Source organism: Oratosquilla oratoria, chromosome 36 (genome assembly GCF_046742065.1).
Source record: "Oratosquilla oratoria isolate Oo_2021 chromosome 36, ASM4674206v1, whole genome shotgun sequence".
In the NCBI taxonomy this organism is placed as follows: domain Eukaryota; kingdom Metazoa; phylum Arthropoda; class Malacostraca; order Stomatopoda; family Squillidae; genus Oratosquilla; species Oratosquilla oratoria.
This window is the reverse complement of record NC_134812.1, coordinates 33,998,286-34,020,001: the sequence shown is the minus strand read 5'-3', so window position 1 is coordinate 34,020,001 and position 21,716 is coordinate 33,998,286. Positions and strand designations below refer to the sequence as shown.

At 41.7% G+C, this 21,716-nt stretch overlaps 1 protein-coding gene across 2 annotated transcripts in view; it reads right to left on the bottom strand.

The window, feature by feature from the left end:
- Positions 1 to 21,716, bottom strand: part of LOC143018952 (uncharacterized) — a 258,421-nt gene that overhangs the window by 162,224 nt on the left and 74,481 nt on the right. The gene's annotated exons all lie outside the window — the stretch shown is intronic.

Sequence of the window (21,716 nt, the reverse complement as noted above, 5' to 3'; positions counted from 1 at the left end):
CGGGCTCAAACAAAGCCCGTGGGAGTGATACTTCACTCCCAAACAAAAAACAAAAGAAAAGAAGAGAAAACAAAAAACAAAAACAAAAACGCCATTCCCCTCCTCCCACCTCCCAATTCCCCATAGACACAACACGTTTTTACAGATGCGATGTACGTGAATTATTCTTGCACGGTGTGTCAATCACCACGATCTATGGACCACGTGTTGGACCAGTGAACGACAGCTATCATCCCCCCAGGTGAGAGCTATGATATTCATATATGGCCCGATCTATAGGTGGTGCTGTGACCTTACACACATAAACCCGAACTCCTTGGCTAGGTGGGGCCGGCTCGTACTCTGTGTGTGTGTGTGTGTGTGTGTGTGTGTGTGTGTGTGTGTGTGTGTGTGTGTGTGTGTGTGTGTTTCACGATGGTCTTGAATCATATACATATATGACCAACCTATTGGTAATGCAGTGACCTTACACGCACACACACACACCCAACTCCCCGCCCACGAGAGTTGGAGTGACGACTCGAACCGCAGATACTGAAATTATTTCAGCCTCGGGCAGGATTCGAACCCGGACCGCCGTATTCACAGTCGGGTACTCTACCAACAGTGCCAACGAGTCATGTCGTGGTCGTGTGTGTGTGTGTGTGTGTGTGTGTGTGTGTGTGTGTGTGTGTGTGTGTGTGTGTGTGTGTGTGTGTGTGTGTGTGTCTTTATGTGTATTTGTGTTTCTTGGATCTTGTGTATTCTAACGTCATGTGGCTATTGTCCGGTCAATGAAATGTTGAACTGAATACTACGTGAGTCTCTTTATTATTTATTCTTTAATTAAGGAGCCCAAGCCATGTGAGCCACTACAGCCGGGGTAAGTGGCAGTCACTCACACCCGGTGTCTACCAAGCCGCGATATTGCGTTTTCGAGGTAATATCAACCCCCACCACTTTTTTTTTTTTTTTTTTTTTTTTTTTTTTTTTTTTAATCCAGTCTCTCGTTAAAAAAACACTTTATTCATGTGGAGACATACTTGATACAGTTTGTAATGTCCCATTTAGGCATTTTTCATGTTCAACCACAATGATTATAAACCCATTGTACGGAAGCTTCCCATTTATTCTTCCAAGTAATTCTTGTAGTGCACAACTTTCAAAACACGTAGTTAATTTGATAGAATAAAAAACAATAAATAAATTGAAAAATATTTATTTGCATCTATTCTAAGTCGTGTAGATAGACATGTCACCACATTCAATTTGTCCTTCAAAAGCAGACATAAGCAACACAGCGTAGCTGCGAATATCTACGTCGCCCTGGAAGCCTCCTGGCCCTGCAATTCTCCTGGAACAGGAACACTCTGGAATTGTGGAAGCGTCAAGACACCTTCCAGCACGCGACAGTCCTAAATGGTTGACCAAGTCCCATTTAACGACGTCGCGAACAGCCTCCGGGCTCTTCGCGGACAATGGGGAGGACTGGGCAGTCGAATAAAAGCCCTCGAAGCCCAAAATAAGAGTCTTCAAGCAGAACTGGAGGAGGAGCGGCTCAAATGCCAAGAGCTCCAAAAGATCCACAAGGAGAAATTCATGGAAGATAGGTCTGTATAGACCACGACGATGAGACAACATTCCCATGGATTTACTCTCAACAGAAAGCAGCCGGCGGAGATTAAACGCCTCAAAATGGAACGTGATCTTCTTAAGAATCAAGTTAATGCGTATAAAGGTCTGCTACAGCGGTGTATGGAGGAGGAGATAAATTCGCGCCTGGAACACCAATTTGAAGATTTCAAGGCAAGAATGGAGGTTCAATTCCAAGCTAATCAGAAAGAGAACACCAATCTCGAGGAAAAAGTGAGGCGGCTACAAGAATAGGTTGAGAAACAAGGCAGAGAGCTCAAGGAACTTCAGAAAGCCCAAAAAGAGGACCGAAAGTCACGAAGCGTCGAAGAGCCCCGAAAACAGACATCTTCGCTCGACGTGGAAGGCCCTAAAGAGCTCGCAATGCCTTCAAAGCCGCCTCCACCTCCACCAATGCCATGCATTCCTCCTCCTCCACCACCAACACCGCTTTTACCACCAATAAATGGTCAAAATGAAGAAAAAGTTACCAAAACCCCAAGAAATATGGCTGGAAAGTCAGACACACGCGCACTACTTCTGGAAGAGATCCGACGAGGTGTCAAATTACGACCCTCAGCACCAAAAAAGGTAGAGACCACGGAAAGCGTTATTGAGGAAAGCCCAAAAACGCTCAATTCGCAAGGGACAAAGCCCAACGAAAGCGTTATTGAGGAAAGCGTTAAAGAGATTAATTCGCAACAAAGAGTTAATATACCTCCTCCTCCACCGCCGATGCCTTCAATTCCTGCTCCACCTCCGATGGCTACAATTCCTCCTCCCCCGCCTCTTCCTCAACCAAGGAACCGTCCATCGATCACGAAGAGAACCGAAGGTTCTACTAGGGACTGTGACAGCGTCAAAGGCAAACAAATGCCTCCAGCAGACACTCGCTCCCTCCTTATGGAGCAAATAAGAAAGGGCATTGAACTGCGACCCGTTAATAAGCCCTCAGTTCAGCCGATGAGTCTCAAAACCAAGACATCATCCATCACCGAAGAGCCAATCCACATCAAAAACGTGGACTAGGCTGCTAAACAAGAGGACAAACCGAGGGACGAGGCAGTGACGGATCTAAGATCACGCCTTATGGACGAGATACGGGCTGGCATCAAGCTGCGACCGACCTCGACGCTATCCAAGGTAAAGCCCGCGTCAAAGGATGACTTTGCCCAGGTCATGTCGCGCGTCCTGGAGGCTAGGGCCGCCTTCATCCAGGGCGACGATTCGGATGATGAAGCCCAAATTGACGACGAAGACGATTGGGAGTGATCAAAGTCTTCAGCCCATTGTTTCAACAAGGAAAGTCTTCATTCCCTTCTTTATCGTCACTTCTTCCTACAAGCTCACGGAAAGTGGATGAAATGAAAGTTTGGCAAAGAATGGTCACGGTCTTGAAAATCGGGAAGATGTCGACATAAACCGTCTCGCATTTGATTTTGTATACCCATATACACATGCCCATGTATAAACCGTCCCGCATTTGATTTGGCATGCCCATATATATGCCCATACGAAGTCATTTAAACGTACTTCACATCCGCGCCCGCGCGCGAGTGTGTGTGTGTGTGTGTGTGTGTGTGTGTGTGTGTGTATACTCCTTCATACTCTTTCGTCTTTTATTCATGCAACACTATGTGAGTGACCTTCCTGTATATATATATATGTATGTATACATATATATACAAAGGATTAGAAAGGTGGAGCATGTCGACAGGAGGCCTTTTGGTCCATATCTAGGTCGGATGCGAAAAAAATCATAATAATAATTAAATTATTAATAATAACTATAATAATGTAAATAACAAATAAAATACATAAATAAATGCATAGGTATAGTTAAATAATAAACAAACAGGTAAATAGTAAATAATAATAAATTGACATACTGTATAACTAATAATAAATGAAAATCAAACAGACAAATGATAACAAAACAAAAACAAATAATATAAGATAAAGTATGACCATTATATCATCCTCCTTAGGTGTTTATCTAAATGATTCTTAAAGCTTCGAACTGAACTACATTGCACTACCTGTGCAGGAAGTTTATTCCATTCATTAACTACACGGTTGGCAAAGTTGTTTCTACCTACTTCCAAATTGAATCTATTTCCCGACAGTTTGAGACCATTGGTTCTTGTCCGATTCTCATTCAATGTGAAAATGTTGTCACTTTTGATGTTGTCAATTCCATTTAGAATTTTAAAGACCTGTATCAAGTCACCTCTGAGTCTACGCTTTTTTTTTAGGGAAAACAGATTCATATGTTTTGGTCGATTTTCGTTTGATTAATTTTTGATATTTGGAATCAGTTTTGTGGCTCGCCGTTGTACTTTTTCCAGTCTGTCAATGTCTTTAATGAGATTCGGTGACCATACGGAAACAGCATATTCCAAATGTGGACGTACTAACGATATATATAGCTTGTTAATGAGTGATGGACTTTTGAAATCGAAAGATCGCGCAATCAGTCCTAGAATCTTATTTGCTTTCTCAGAGGCTGAAATATACTGCTTGGATGATTTGAAGTCGTTACTCATAATTACGCCGTGATCTTTTTCACTATCCACTTTTCTTAACGATAGCATTATTGAGGAAAGCGAAGAAGCGATTAATACGCAACTAAGAGTTAATATACCTCCTCCACCGCCGATGCCTTCAATTCCTCCTCCCCCCCCCCGCCTCTTCCTCAACCAAGGAACCGTCCTTCGATCACGAAGCGAACCGAAGGTTCTAGGGACTGTGACATCGTAAAAGGCAAACAATTGCCTCCAGCAGACACTCGCTCCCTCCTTATGGAGGAAATAAGAAAGGGCGTTGAACTGCGACCCCTTAATACATCTTTTAATTTTTCTTTTGTTATATTTACCGTAGTAAGTTTACCCTAGACTTTTCACAGGTTTCAGTTTGGAGTTCACTTTGAGGTGTTCCGTTTACGAATACCGAGCTAAAATAATTGTTTAAGATATTACACATTCCTTCATTTGAATATTCAAGTTGACCGTCAGTAGATAATAGTGGACCAATGTGATTCCTAACAATCTTTTTATCTCTAATGTAACTATAGAATTCCCAATTCACCATAGACACAACACGTTTTTACAGATGCGACGTACGTGAATTATTCTTGCACGGTGTGTCATTCACCACGCTCTTTGGACCACGTGTTGGACCAGTGATCGACAGCTATTATCACCCCAGGTGAGAGCTATGATATTCATATATGGCCCAATATATAGGTGGGGCTGTGACCTTACACATACAAAACCCGAACTCCTTGCCTAGGTACTGTGTGTGTGTGTGTGTGTGTGTGTGTGTGTGTGTGTGTGTGTGTGTGTGTTTCACCATGGTCTTGAATCAAACACATATATCACCAACCTATTGATAATGCTGTGACCTTACACGCACATCCCATCTCCCCGCCCACAAGAGTTGGAGTAACGACTCACAGCGCAGCGTTACTGAAATTGTTTCAGCCCTGGGCGGGATTTGAACCCGGACCGTCGTAGTGGCAGCCGAGAACTCTAACTACTGCGCCACGAGGTGTGTGTGTGTGTGTGTGTGTGTGTGTGTGTGTGTGTGTGTGTGTGTGCATTCACTTTTCACTTTGGATCACGTATTGGAATCGTGGTCGACAGCTATTTCCCTCCCGAAAGAGAGCTCAGTTCGTATGACCGATCTATGGGTAATGCTATGACCTTACACGCACACAAACACCCAACTCCCCGCCCACGAGAGTTGGAGTAACGACTCGAAGCGCAGCGATACTGAAATCATTTCAGCCCTGGGCAGGATTCAAACCCGGACTGCCGTAGTGACAGTCGGGGACTCTACCAACAGCGCCACCGAGTCGTGTCGTGTGTGTGTGTGTGTGTGTGTGTGTGTGTGTGTGTGTGTGTGTGTGTGTGTGTGTGTGTGTGTGTGTGTGTGTTTCTTGAACCTTGTGTATTCTAACGTAATGTGACTCTTGTCTGGTCAATGAAATGTTGAACTGAATACTACGTGAGTCTCTTATTTTTTTAAGGAGTCCTAACCACAGGGTACCTTTAACATGTGTGCCACTACAGCCGGGGTAAGTGGCAGTCACTCATAACCGGTGTCTACAAAGCCGATTACATTGCGTCTTCGAGGTATTATCAACCCCCAGCCCATTTTTTTTTTTTTTCTAATCCAGTCTCTCGTTAAAAAATCACTTTATTTATATGGAGACATACTTGATACCGTTTGTAATGTCCCATTTAGGCATTTTTCATGTTTAACCACAATGATTATAAACCCATTGTACGGAAGCTTCCCATTTATTCTTCCAAGTAATTCTTGTAGTGCATAACTTTCAAAACACGTAGTTAATTTGATAGAATAAAAAACAATAAATGAATTGAAAAATCTTTATTTGCATCTATTCTAAGTCGTGTAGAGAGACATGTCACCACATTCAATTTGTCCTTCAAAAGCAGACATAAGCAACACAGCGTAGCTGCGAATATCTACGTCGCCCTGGAAGCCTCCTGGCCCTGCAATTCTCCTGGAACAGCAACACTCTGGAATTGTGGAAGCGTCAAGACACCTTCCCAAGAACACGCGACAGTCCTAAATGGTTCACCAAGTCCCATTTAACGACGTCGCGAACAGCCTACGGGCTCTTCGAGGACAATGGGGAGGACTTGGCAGTCGAATAAAAGCCCTCGAAGCCCAAAATTATAGTCTTCAAGCAGAACTGGAGGAGGAGCGGCTCAAATGCCAAGAGCTCCAAAAGATCCACAAGGAGAAATTCATGGAAGATAGGTCTGTGTAGACCACAACGATGAGACAAGATTCCCATGGATTTACTCTCAACAGAAAACAGCCGGCGGAGATTAAACGCCTCAAAATGGAACGTGATCTTCTTAGGAATCAAGTTAATGCGTATAAAGGTCTGCTACAGCGGTGTATGGAGGAGGAAATCAATTCGCGACTGGAACACCAATTTGAAGATTTCAAGGCAAGAATGGAGGTTCAATTCCAAGCTAATCAGAAAGAGAACACCAATCTCGAGGAAAAAGTGAGGCGGCTGGAAGAATAGGTTGAGAAACAAGGCAGAGAGCTCAAGGAAGTTCAGAAAGCCCAAAAAGAGGACCGAAAGTCACGAAGCGTCGAAGAGCCCCGAAAACAGACATCTTCGCTCGACGTGGAAGGCCCTAAAGAGCTCGCAATGCCTTCAAAGCCGCCTCCACCTCCACCAATGCCATGCATTCCTCCTCCTCCACCACCAACACCGCTTTTACCACCAATAAATGGTCAAAATGAAGAAAAAGTTACCAAGAGACCAAGAAATATGGCTGCAAAGTCAGACACACGCGCACTACTTCTGGAAGAGATCCGACGAGGTGTCAAATTACGACCCTCAGCACCAAAAAAGGAGGTAAAGACCACGGAAAGCGTTATTGAGCAAAGCCCAAAAGCGCTCAATTCGCAAGGGACAAAGCCCAAGGAAAGCGTTATTGAGGAAAGCGTTAAAGCGATTAATTCGCAACAAAGAGTTAATATACCTCCTCCTCCACCGCCGATGCCTTCAATTCCTCCTCCACCTCCGATGGCTACAATTCCTCCTCCCCCGCCTCTTCCTCAACCAAGGAACCGTCCTTCGATTACGAAGAGAATAGAAGGTTCTACTAGGGACTGTGACAGCGTAAAAGGCAAACAAATGCCTCTAGCAGACACTCGCTCCCTCCTTATGGAGCAAATAAGAAAGGGCGTTGAACTGCGACCCCTTAATGAGCCCTCAGTTCAGCCGATGAGTCTCAAAACCAAGACATTATCCATCACCGAAGAGCCAATCCACATCAAAAACGTGGGCTAGGCTGCTAAACAAGAGGACAAACCGAGGGACGAGGCAGTGACAGATCTAAGATCACGCCTTATGGACGAGATACGGGCTGGCATCAAACTGCGACCGACCTCGGCGCTATCCAAGGTAAAGCCCGCGTCAAACGATGACTTTGCCCAGGTCATGTCGCGCGCCCTAGAGGCAAGGGCCGCCTTCATCCAGGGTGACGATTCGGATGATGAAGCCCAAATTGACGACGAAGACGACTGGGAGTGATCAAAGTCTTCAGCCCATTGTTTCAACAAGGAAAGTCTTCATTCCCTTCTACATCGTCACTTCTTCCCACAAGCTCACGGAAAGTGGATGAAATGAAAGTTTGACAAAGAATGGTCACGGGTCTTGAAAATCGGGAAGATGTCGACATAAACCATCTCGCATTTGATTTTGTATACCCATATACACATGCCCATATATAAACCGTCCCGCATTTGATTTGGCATGCCCATATATATGCCCATACGAAGTCATTTCAACGTACTTCACATCCGCGGCCGCGCCCGCGCGCGAGTGCGTGTGTGTGTGTGTGTGTGTGTACTCCTTCATACTCTTTCGTCTTTTATTCATGCATTACTATGTGAGTGACCTTCCTGTATATATATATATATATATATATATATATATATATATATATATATATATGTATATATATACATATATATACAAAGGATTACAAAGGCGGAGTATGCCGACAGAGACCTTTTGGTCCATATCTAGGTCGGATGCGAAAAAAATCATAATAATAATAAAATAATAAATAAAAACTATAATAATGTAAATAACAAATAAAATACATAAATAAATGCATAGGTATAGTTAAATAATAAGCAAACAGGTAAATAGTAAATAATAATAAATTGACATATAACTAATAATAAATGAAAATCAAACAGACAAATGATAAAACAAAAACAAATAATATAAAATAAATCATAATCATTACAGCATCTTGCTTAGGTGTTTATCTAAATGATTCTTAAAGCTTCGAACTGAACTACATTGCACTACCTGTGCAGGAAGTTTATTCCATTCATTAACTACACAGTTGGCAAAGTTGTTTCTACCTACTTCCAAATTGAATCTATTTCCCGACAGTTTGAGACCATTCTATCTTGTCGGATTCTCATTCAATGTGAAAATGTTGTCACTTTTGATGTTGTCAATTCCATTTAGAATTTTAAAGACCTGTATCAAGTCACCTCTGAGTCTACGCTTTTTTAGGGAAAACAGATTCATATGTTTTACTCGATTTTCGTATGATTTATTTTTGATATTTGAAATCAGTTTTGTGGCTCGCCGTTGCACTTTTTCCAGTCTGTCAATGTCTTTAATGTGATTCGGTGACCATACGGAAACAGCATATTCCAAATGTGGACGAACTAACGATTTATATAGCTTGTTAATGAGTGATGAACTTTTGAAATCAAAAGATCGCGCAATCAGCCCTAGAATCTTATTTGCTTTCTCAGAGGCTGCAATACACTGCTTGGATGATTTGAGGTCCTTACTGATAATTACGCAGAGATCTCTCTCACTATCCACTTTTGTTAACGAATTTCCAAATAACTTGTAATCGTACTTACTGTTATTTTTACCTATGTGCATTGCCTTGCATTTACTTGTCTTAAATTTCATTAGCCACTTTTCAGACCATTGCTGTAATTTATCTAAATCTTCTTGAATATCTAATTGGTTTGAGTGATCATTTGCCATTCCGCACAGTTTTGTATCATCAGCAAATTTGGAAACAGTAGATTTTAGTCCATGGTCTATATCATTTATATATACAGGGTGGGGCGCGGAAACTTCCCGATTTGGGGATTGAATTATAAAGTGTTTACACTTCACAATTCTTTATTCTACTTTTATGTCTGTCACACAACATGGGAGATTTACTTTTACACAGTTCTAAAAACAATATCTTTTAAATGTCCACCTCCATTGTCAATACACTGATTCAGACGATTTCGGAAGCTTTGGTCTACTCTCTCTAGCATGATGAGCAGTATATTGGCTATTTGAGTGCGGATGGCATTCTGTAGGTCTTCCAGGGTCTGTGGACGGTCGTTATAAACCAGGGATTTGAGATAATCCCACAGGAAATAATCACAGGGGGCTAAATCAGGCGAGCGCGCTGGCCAGTTTAAATCGCCTCTCAGGGAAATCAGCGCGCTCGCCTGATTTAGGCCCCTATGATTATTTCCTGTGGGGTTATCTCAAATCCATGGTTTTCTAAAAGCTTCCGAAATCGTCTGACTCAGTGTATTGACAATGGAGGTGGATATTTAAAAGATATTGTTTTTAGAACTGTGTAAAAGTAAATCTTCCATGTTGTGCGAGACATAAAAGTAGAATAAAGAATTGTGAAGTGTAAACACTTTATAATTCAATCCCAAAATCGGCAAGTTTCCGCGCCCCACCCTGTACTATGAATAGAAGTGGTCCAAGAACGGAATCCTGAGGAACTCCACTTCTAACATTTTTCCATCTAGAAGTTTTTCCGTTTAAAACAACTCTGTTTTCGACCATTCAACCAATTACTAGTCCAACTTAATAGGCTACCACCTATTCCGTGTAAAGCTAATTTAGTAAGTAGTCTTTCGTGTAGGACGGTATCAAAAGCTTTTGCAAAGTCTATATACATTAGATCTATATTGTTTCTGTCATAATTCGAGATAACTGTGTTGTAGAATTCGAGTAAGTTAGTCACGCAAGAACGTTTCCGTCTGAAACCATGCTGGCTATCATTTATCAAACGGTTACTTTCTAAATGATGTTCGATAGCATCTCTGATGATAGTTTCCATTATTTTTCCTACGATTCAAGTCAAACTTATAGGCCTATAGTTATTTGGCTTCTTTTTGTCACCATTTTTGAATATGGGAGTAACGTTAGCTAGCTTCCATTCCCTTGGGACATCTCCGGATATGATGGATTTCTTGAAGATAATTTCTAATGGAACAACAATCTCATTTTTCATTTCCTTTAAGATTCTTGGATGCCAACCGTCAGGCCCTAGTGTTTTATTAACTTTGAGTTTATCTATACATCTTTTAATTTTTCTTTTGTTATATTTACCGTAGTAAGTTTACCCTAGACTTTTCACAGGTTTCAGTTTGGAGTTCACTTTGATGTGTTTCGTTTACGAATACCGAGCTAAAACAATTGTTTAAGATATTACACATTCCTTCATTTGAATATTCATTTTGACCGTCAGCAGATAATAGTGGACCAATGTGATTCCTAACAATCTTTTTATCTCTAATGTAACTATAGAATTCCCAATTCCCCATAGACACAACACGTTTTTACAGATGCGACGTACGTGAATTATTCTTGCACGGTGTGTCATTCACCACGCTCTTTGGACCACGTGTTGGACCAGTGATCGACAGCTATTATCACCCCAGGTGAGAGCTATGATATTCATATATGGCCCGATATATAGGTGGTGCTGTGACCTTACACATACAAAACCCGAACTCCTTGCCTAGGTACTGTGTGTGTGTGTGTGTGTGTGTGTGTGTGTGTGTGTGTGTGTGTGTGTGTGTGTGTGTGTGTGTGTGTGTTTCACCATGGTCTTGAATCACACACATATATGACCAACCTATTGATAATGCTGTGACCTTACACGCACATCCCAACTCCCCGCCCACGAGAGTTGGAGTAACGACTCACAGCACAGCGTTACTGAAATTGTTTCAGCCCTGGGCGGGATTTGAACCCGGACCGCCGTAGTGGCAGACGAGAACTCTAACTACTGCGCCACGAGGTGTGTGTGTGTGTATTCACTTTTCACTTTGGTCTTTGGATCACGTATTGGACTCGTGGTCGACAACTATTTCCCTCCCGAAAGAGAGCTCAGAGTTCGTATGACCGATCTATGGGTAATGCTATGACCTTACACGCACATAAACACCCAACTCCCCGCCCACAAGAGTTCGAGTAACGACTCGAAGCGCAGCAATACTGAAATTATTTCAGCCCTGGGCAGGATTCGAACCCGGACCGACGTAGTGACAGTCGGGGACTCTACCAACAGCGCCACCGAGTCGTGTCGTGTGTGTGTGTGTGTGTGTGTGTGTGTGTGTGTGTGTGTGTGTGTGTGTGTGTGTGTGTGTGTGTGTGTGTGTGCGCGCGCGCGTTTCTTGGATCTTGTGTATTCTAACGTAATGCGACTCTTGTCTGGTCAATGAAATGTTGAACTGAATACTACGCGAGTCTCTTATTATTTTTTTAAGGAGTCCAAGCCAAAGGGTACCTTTAACATGTGTGCCACTACAGCAGGGGTAAGTGGCAGTCACTCACACCCGGTGTCTACCAAGCCGACATTGCGTCTTCGAGGTAATATCAACCCCCAAACCATTTTTTTTTTATCTAATCCAGTCTCTCGTTAAAAAATCACTTTATTTATATGGAGACATACTTGATACAGTTTGTAATGTCCCATTTAGGCATTTTTCATGTTCAACCACAATGATTATAAACCCATTGTACGGAAGCTTCCCATTTATTTTTCCAAGTAATTCTTGTAGTGCATAACTTTCAAAACACGTACTTAATTTGATAGAATAAAAAACAATAAATGAATTGAAAAATCTTTATTTCCATCAATTCTAAGTCGTGTCGAGAGACATGTCACCACATTCAATTTGTCCTTCAAAAGCAGACATAAGCAACACAGCGTAGCTGTGAATATCCACGTTGCCCTGGAAGCCTCCTGGCCCTGCAATTCTCCTGGAACAGGAACACTCTGGAATTGTGGAAGCGTCAAGACACCTTCCATAGAACACGTCCTAAATGGTTGACCAAGTCCCATTTAACGACGTCGCGAACAGCCTCCGGGCTCTTCGCGGACAATGGGGAGGACTGGGCAGTCGAATAAAAGCCCACCAAGCCCCAAATTAGAGTCTTCAAGCAGAACTGGAGGAGGAGCGGCTCAAATGCCAAGAGCTCCAAAAGATCCAGAGGATCCAGAGGAGGGAATTCATGGAAGACAGGTCTGTATAGACAGCGAGGATGAGACAACATTCCCATGGATATACCCTGAACAGAAAGCAGCCGGCGGAGATTAAACTCCTGAAAATGGCACGTCATCTTCTTAAGAATCAAGATAATGTGTATAAAGGACTACTACAGCGGTTTATGGTGTATGAAATCAATTCGCGACTGGAACACCAATTTGAAGATTTCAAGGCAAGAATGGAGGTTCAATTCCGAGCTAATCTGAAAGAGAATACCAGTCTCGAGGAAAAAGTGAGGCGGCTACAAGAATAGGTTGAGAAACAAGGCAGAGAGCTCAAGGAACTTCAGAAAACCCAAAGAGAGGACGGCAAGTCACAATGCGTCGAAGAACGCCAATACCAGACATCTTCGCCTGACGTGGAAAGCCCTGTATAGCTCGAAATGCATTCAAAGCCGCCTCCACCTCCACCATTGCCATGCATTCCTCCTCCTCCACCAACACCGCTTTTACCAGCAATAAATGGTGAAAAGGAAGAAAAAGTTACCAAAAGCCCAAGAAATATGGCTGGAACGTCAGACACACGCGATCTATTTCTGGAAGAGATCCGACGAGCTGTCAAATTACGACCCTCAGCACCTAAAAGGGAGGCAAAGCCCAATGAAAGCGTTATTGAGGAAAGCGTAGAAGCAATTAATTCGCAACAAAGAGTTAATATACCTCCTCCACCGCCGATGCCTTCAATTCCTCCTCCACCGCCTCTTCCTCAACCAAAGAACCATCCTTCGATCACGAAGCGAACCGAAGGTTCTAGGGACTGTGACAGCGTTAAAGGCAAACAAATGCCTCCCGCAGACACTCGCTCCTTCCTTATGGAGCAAATAAGAAAGGGCATTGAACTGCGACCCATTAATAAGCCCTCAGTTCAGCCGATGAGTCTCAAAACCAAGACATCACCCATCCCCGAAGAGCCAATCCACATAAAAAACGTGGACTAGGCTGCTAAACAGCCCAAAAACCCAGTACAAACGGAACAAGAGGACAAACAGAGGGACGAGGCAGTGACGGATCTAAGATCACGCCTTATGAACGAGATACGGGCTGGCATCAACCTGCGACCGACCTCGGCGCTATCCAAGGTAAAGCCCGCGTCAAAGGAGGACTTTGCCCAGGTCATGTCGCGCGCCCTGGAGGCTAGGGCCGCCTTCATTCAGGGCGACGATTCGGATGATGAAGCCCAAATTGACGACGAAGACGATTGGGAGTGATCAAAGTCTCCAGCCCATTGTTTCAACAAGAAAAGTCTTCATTCCCTTCTTTATCGTCACTTCTTCCTACAAGCCCACGGAAAGTGGATGAAATGAAAGTTTGGCAAAGAATGACCACGGTCTTGAAAACCGGGAAGATGTCGACATAAACCGTCTCCCATTTGATTTTGTATACCCGTATATACATGCCCATATATAAACCGTCCCGCATTTAATTTGGCATGACCATATATATGCCCATACGAAGTCATTTAAACATACTTCACATCCGCGCCCGCGCGCGAGTGTGTGTGTGTGTGTGTGTGTATACTCCTTCATACTCTTTCGTCTTTTATTCATGCAACACTATGTGAGTGACCATCCTGTATATATATATATAGATATATATACATATATGTATATATATACATATATATATACATATATATATATATATATATATATATGTATGTATATATACATAAATATACAAATGATTACACAGGCGGAGGATGCCGACAGGAGACCTTTTGTTCTAGATCAAGGTCGGATGCGAAAAAAAATCATAATAATAATAAATGAATAAATAAAAACTATAATAATGTAAATAACAAATAAAATACATAAATAAATGCATAGGTATAGTTAAATAATAAGCAAACAGGTAAATAGTAAATAATAATAAATTGACATATAACTAATAATAAATGAAAATCAAACAGACAAATGATAACAAAACAAACAAATAATATAAAATAAATGACAATCATTACAGCATCTTGCTTATGGTTTTATGTAAATTATTTTTAAAGCTTCTAAATGAACTATATTGTGCTGCCTCTGCAGGAAGTTTATTCCATTCATTAACTACACGGTTGTCGAAGTTGTTTCTACCCACTTTCAAATTAATCTATTTCTTGACAGTTTGAGACCATTGTCTGATTCTCATTTAATGTGAAAATGTTGTCACTTTTGATGTTGTCAATTCCATTTAGAATCTTAAAAACCTGTACTAAGTCACCTCTGAGTCTACGCTTTTTTAAGGAAAGCAGGTTCATAAGTTTTAGTCGATTTTCGAGTGATTTATTTTTTATATTTGGAATCAGTTTTGTGACTCGCCGTTGTACTTTTTTCAATCTGCCAATGTTTTTAAATGAGATTCGGTGACCATACGGAAACAGCATATTCCAAATGTGGACGAACTAATGACTTATATAGCTTATTAATGAGAGATAGACTTTTCAAGTCAAAAGATCGCGCAATCAGTCCCAGAATCTTATTTGCTTTCTCAGAGGCTGAAATACACTGCTTGGATGATTTGAGGTTGTTACTGATAATTACGTCGAGATCTTTTTCACTATACACTTTTCCTAACGAATTTCCAAATAAGTTGTAATCGTACTTACTGTTATTTTTACGTATATGCATTACCTTCCATTTACTTGTGTTAGATTTCATTAGCCTCTTTTCACACCATTGCTGTAATTTATCTAAATCTTCTTGAATATCTAATTGGTTTAAGTGATCATTTGCCACGTGTATACAAATTTATATATACATATATATACTCTATATATACATATACATATATATACACATATATATATACATATACATACACATACATATATACATACATATACATATATATATATATAATATACATACACAAAAAACATATATACACATACATACAGATAAATACACACACACACACCACCCTCGTATCGTGTGTGTGTGTGTGTGTGTGTGGTGGTGTGTGTGTGTGTGTGTGTGTGTGTGTGTGTGCGTGTGTGTGTGTGTGTTAGTGTGTGTGTTTATGTTTGTGTTTCTTGGAGCTACTGTATTCTAACGTCATGTGGCTATTGTCTGGTCAATGAAACGTTGAACTAAATACTATTTCTTAAGGAGTCCAAGGCAAAGGGTACCTTTAACATGTGAGCCACTACAGCCGGGGTAAGTGGCAGTCACTCACACCCGGTGTCTACCAAGCCGCGACTTTGCGTTTTCGAGGCAATATCAACCCCCAGCACTTTTTTTTTTTTTTTAATCCAGTCTCTCGATAAAAAATCACTTTATCTATATGGAGACATACTTGATACAGTTTGTAATGTCCCATTTAGGCATTTTTCATTGACAACCACAATGATTACAAACCCATCGTACGAGCTTCCCATTTACTTTTCCAAGTAATTCTTGTAGTGCACAACTTTCAAAACACGTACTTAATTTGATAGAATAAAAAAACAAACAATAAATAAATTGAAAAATCCTTATTTGCATCTATTCTAAGTCGTGTAGATAGACATGTCACCACATTCAATTTGTCCTTCAAAAGCAGACATAAGCAACACAGCGTAGCTGCGAATATCCACGTTGCCCTGGAAGCCTCCTGGCCCTGCAATTCTCCTGGAACAGGAACACTCTGGAATTGTGGAAGCGTCAAGACACCTTCCAGCACGCGACAGTCCTAAATGGTTGACCAAGTCCCATTTAACGACGTCGCGAACAGCCTCCGGGCTCTTCGCGGACAATGGGGAGGACTGGGCAGTCGAATAAAAGCCCTCCAAGCCCAAAATTAGAGTCTTCAAGCAGAACTGGAGGAGGAGCGGCTCAAACGCCATGAGCTCCAGAAGATCCACAAGGAGAAATTCATGGAAGACAGGTCTGTATAGACCACGACGATGAGACAACATTCCCATGGATTTACTCTCAACAGAAAGCAGCCGGCGGAGATTAAACGCCTCAAAATGGAACGTGATCTTCTTAAGAATCAAGTTAATGCGTATAAAGGTCTGCTACAGCGGTGTATGGAGGAGGAGATAAATTCGCGCCTGGAACACCAATTTGAAGATTTCAAGGCAAGAATGGAGGTTCAATTCCAAGCTAATATGAAAGAGAACACCAATCTCGAGGAAAAAGTGAGGCGGCTGGAAGAATAGGTTGAGAAACAAGGCAGAGAGCTCAAGGAAGTTCAGAAAGCCCAAAAAGAGGTCCGAAAGTCACGAAGCGTCGAAGAGCCCCGAAAACAGACATCTTCGCTCGACGTGGAAGGCCCTAAAGAGCTCGAAATGCCTTCAAAGCCGCCTCCACCTCCACCAATGCCATGCATTCCTCCTCCTCCACCACCAACACCGCTTTTACCAGCAATAAATGGTGAAAATGAAGCAAAAGTTACCAAAAGCCCAAGAAATATGGCTGGAAGGTCGGACACACGCGCACTATTTTTGGAAGAGATCCGACGAGGTGTAAAATTACGACCCTCAGCACCAAAAAGGGAGGCAAAGCCCAATGAAAGCGTTACTGAGGAAAGCGTAGAAGTGATTAATACGCAACAAAAAGTTAATATACTTCCTCCACCGCCGATGCCTTCAATTCCTCCTCCCCCGCCTCTTCCTCAACCAAGGAACCGTCCTTCGATCACGAAGCGAACCGAAGGTTCTAGGGACTATGACAGTGTAAAAGGCAAACAAATGCCTACAGCAGACACTCGTTCCCTCCTTATGGAGGAAATAAGAAAGGGCGTTGAATTGCGACCCCTTAATAAGCCCTCAGTTCAGCCGATGAGTCTCAAAACCAAGACATCATCCATCCACGAAGAGCCAATCCACATCCAAAACGTGGACTAGGCTGCTAAACAGCCCACAAGCCCAGTACAAACGGAACAAGAGGACAAACAGAGGGACGAGGCAGTGACGGATCTAAGATCACGCCTTATGGACGAGATACGGGCTGGCATCATGCTGCGACCGACCTCGACGCTATCCAAGGTAAAGCCCGCATCAAAGGATGACTTAACCCAGGTCATGTCGCGCGTCCTGGAGGCTAGGGCCGCCTTCATCCAGGGCGACGATTCGGATGATGAAGCCCAAATTGACGACGAAGACGATTGGGAGTGATCAGTCTTCAGCCCATTGTTTCAACAAGGAAAGTCTTCATTCCCTTCTTTATCGTCACTTCTTCCTACAAGCTCACGGAAAGTGGATGAAATGAAAGTTTGGCAAACAATGGTCACGGTCTTGAAAATCCGGAAGATGTCGACATAAACCGTCTCGCATTTGATTTTGTATACCCATATACACATGCCCATATATAAACCGTCCCGCATTTCATTTGGTATGCCCATATATATGCCCATACGAAGTCATTTCAACGTACTTCACATCCGCACCCGCGCGCGAGTGTGTGTGTGTGTGTGTGTGTGTGTATATTCCTTCATACTATTTCGTCTTTTATTCATGCAACACTATGCGAGTGACCTTCCTGTATATATATATATATATATATATATATATATATATATATATATATGTATATATATACATATATATACAAAGGATTACAAAGGCGGAGCATGCCGACAGAGACCTTTTGGTCCATATCTAGGTCGGATGCGAAAAAAATCATAATAATAATAAAATAATAAATAATAACTATAATAATGTAAATAACAAATAAAATACATAAATAAATGCATAGGTATAGTTAAATAATAAGCAAACAGGTTAGTAAATAATAATAAATTGACATATAACTAATAATAAATGAAAATCAAACAGACAAATGATAACAAAACAAAAATATATAATAAATTATAATCATTACAGCATCTTGCTTAGGTGTTTATCTAAATGATTCTTAAAGCTTCGAACTGAACTACATTGCACTACCTGTGCAGGAAGTTTATTCCATTCATTAACTACACGGTTGGCAAAGTTGTTTCTACCTACTTCCAAATTGAATCTATTTCCCGACAGTTTGAGACCATTCTTTCTTGTCGGATTCTCATTCAATGTGAAAATGTTGTCACTTTTGATGTTGTCAATTCCATTTAGAATTTTAAAGACCTGTATCAAGTCACCTCTGAGTCTACGCTTTTTTAGGAAAAACAGATTCATATGTTTTAGTCCATTTTCGTATGATTTATTTTTGATATTTGGAATCAGTTTTGTGGCTCGCCGTTGCACTTTTTCCAGTCTGTCAATGTCTTTAATGAGATTCGGTGACCATACGGAAACGGCATATTCCAAATATGGACGAACTAACGATTTATATAGCTTGTTAATGAGTGATGGACTTTTGAAATCAAAAGATCGCGCAATCAGTCCCAGAATCTTATTTGCTTTCTCAGAGGCTGAAATACACTGCTTGGATGATTTGAGGTCCTTACTGATAATTACGCAGAGATCTTTCTCACTATCCACTTTTCTTAACGAATTTCCAAATAACTTGTAATCGTACTTACTGTTATTTTTACCTATGTGCATTACCTTGCATTTACTTGTCTTAAATTTCATTAGCCACTTTTCAGACCATTGCTGTAATTTATCTAAATCTTCTTGAATATCTAATTGGTTTGAGTGATCATTTGCCATTCCGCACAGTTTTGTATCATCAGCAAATTTGGAAACAGTAGATTTTAGTCCATGGTCTATATCATTTATATATACAGGGTGGGGCGCGGAAATTTCCCGATTTGGGGATTGAATTATAAAGTGTTTACACTTCACAATTCTTTATTCTACTTTTATGTCTGTCACACAACATGGGAGATTTACTTTTACACAGTTCTAAAAACAATATCTTTTAAATGTCCACCTCCATTGTCAATACACTGATTCAGACGATTTCGGAAGCTTTGGTCTACTCTCTCTAGTATGATGAGCAGTATATTGGCTATTTGAGTGCGGATGGCATTCTGTAGGTCTTCCAGGGTCTGTGGACGGTCGTTATAAACCAGGGATTTGAGATAATCCCACAGGAAATAATCACAGGGGGCTAAATCAGGCGAGCGCGCTGGCCAGTTTAAATCGCCTCTCAGGGAAATCAGCGCGCTCGCCTGATTTAGGCCCCTATGATTATTTCCTGTGGGGTTATCTCAAATCCATAGTTATCTGAAAGCTTCTGAAATCGTCTGACTCAGTGTATTGACAATGGAGGTGGACATTTAAAAGATATTGTTTTTAGAACTGTGTAAAAGTAAATCTTCCATGTTGTGCGAGACATAAAAGTAGAATAAAGAATTGTGAAGTGTAAACACTTTATAATTCAATCCCAAAATCGGCAAGTTTCCGCGCCCCACCCTGTACTATGAATAGAAGTGGTCCAAGAACGGAATCCTGAGGAACTCCACTTCTAACATTTTTCCATCTAGAAGTTTTTCCGTTTAAAACAACTCTGTTTTCGACCATTCAACCAATTACTAGTCCAACTTAATAGGCTACCACCTATTCCGTGTAAAGCTAATTTAGTAAGTAGTCTTTCGTGTAGGACGGTATCAAAAGCTTTTGCAAAGTCTATATACATTAGATCTATATTGTTTCTGTCATAATTCGAGATAACTGTGTTGTAGAATTCGAGTAAGTTACTCACGCAAGAACGTTTCCGTCTGAAACCATGCTGGCTATCATTTATCAAACGGTTACTTTCTAAATGATGTTCCTTTTTCCTACGATTGAAAGTCAAACTTATAGGCCTATAGTTATTTGGCTTCTTTTTGTCACATTTTTTGAATATGGGAGTAATGTTAGCTAGCTTCCATTCCCTTGGGACATCTCCGGATATGATGGATTTCTTCAAGATAATTTCTAATGGAACAACAATCTCATTTTTCATTTCCTTTAAGATTCTAGGATGCCAACCGTCAGACCCTGATGTTTTATTGACTTTGAGTTCATGTATACACCTTTTAATTTTTCTTTTGTTATATTTACCGTAGTTGGTAAGTTTACCCTAGACTTTTCACAGGTTTCAGTTTGGAGTTCACTTTGAGGTGTTTCGTTTACGAATACCGAGCTAAAATAATTGTTTAAGATATTACACATTCCTTCATTTGAATATTCATTTTGACCGTCAGCAGATAATAGTGGACCAATGTGATTCCTAACAATCTTTTTATCTCTAATGTAACTATAGAATTCCCAATTCCCCATAGACACAACACGTTTTTACAGATGCGACGTACGTGAATTATTCTTGCACGGTGTGTCATTCACCACGCTCTTTGGACCACGTGTTGGACCAGTGATCGACAGCTATTATCACCCCAGGTGAGAGCTATGATATTCATATATGGCCCGATATATAGGTGGTGCTGTGACCTTACACATACAAAACCCGAACTCCTTGCCTAGGTACTATGTGTGTGTGTGTGTGTGTGTGTGTGTGTGTGTGTGTGTGTGTGTGTGTGTGTGTGTGTGTGTCACCATGGTCTTGAATCACACACATATATGACCAACCTATTGATAATGCTGTGACCTTACACGCAATTTCAGTAACGCTGTGCTGTGTGTCGTTACTCCAACTCTCGTGGGCGGGGAGCCCACAAGAGTTGGAGTAACGACTCACAGCGCAGCGTTACTGAAATTGTTTCAGCCCTGGGCGGGATCTGAACCCGGACCGTCGTAGTGGCCGACGAGAACTCTAACTACTGCGCCACGAGGTGTGTGTGTATGTGTGTGTGTTCACTTTTCACTTTGGTCTTTGGATCACGTATTGGACTCGTGGTCGACAACTATTTCCCTCCCGAAGGAGAGCTCATAGTTCGTATGACCGATCTATGGGTAATGCTATGACCTTACACGCACACAAACACCCAACTCCCCGCCCACGAGAGTTGGAGTAACGACTCGAAGCGCAGCGATCCTGAAATTTTTTCAGCCCTGGGCAGGATTCAAACCCGGACTGCCGTAGTGACAGTCGGGGACTCTACCAACAGCACCATCGAGTCGTGTCGTGTCGTGTGTGTGTGTGTGTGTGTGTGTGTGTGTGTGTGCGCGCGCGCGTTTCTTGGACCTTGTGTATTCTAACGTAATGTGACTCTTGTCTGGTCAATGAAATGTTGAACTGAATACTACGTGAGTCTCTTATTATTTTTTTAAGGAGTCCAAGCCAAAGGGTACCTTTAACATGTGTGCCACTACAGCCGGGGTAAGTGGCAGTCACTCACAACCGGTTTCTGCCAAGCCGACTACATTGGGTCTTCGAGGTAATATCAACCCCCAGCCCCCCCTTTTTTTCAATCCAG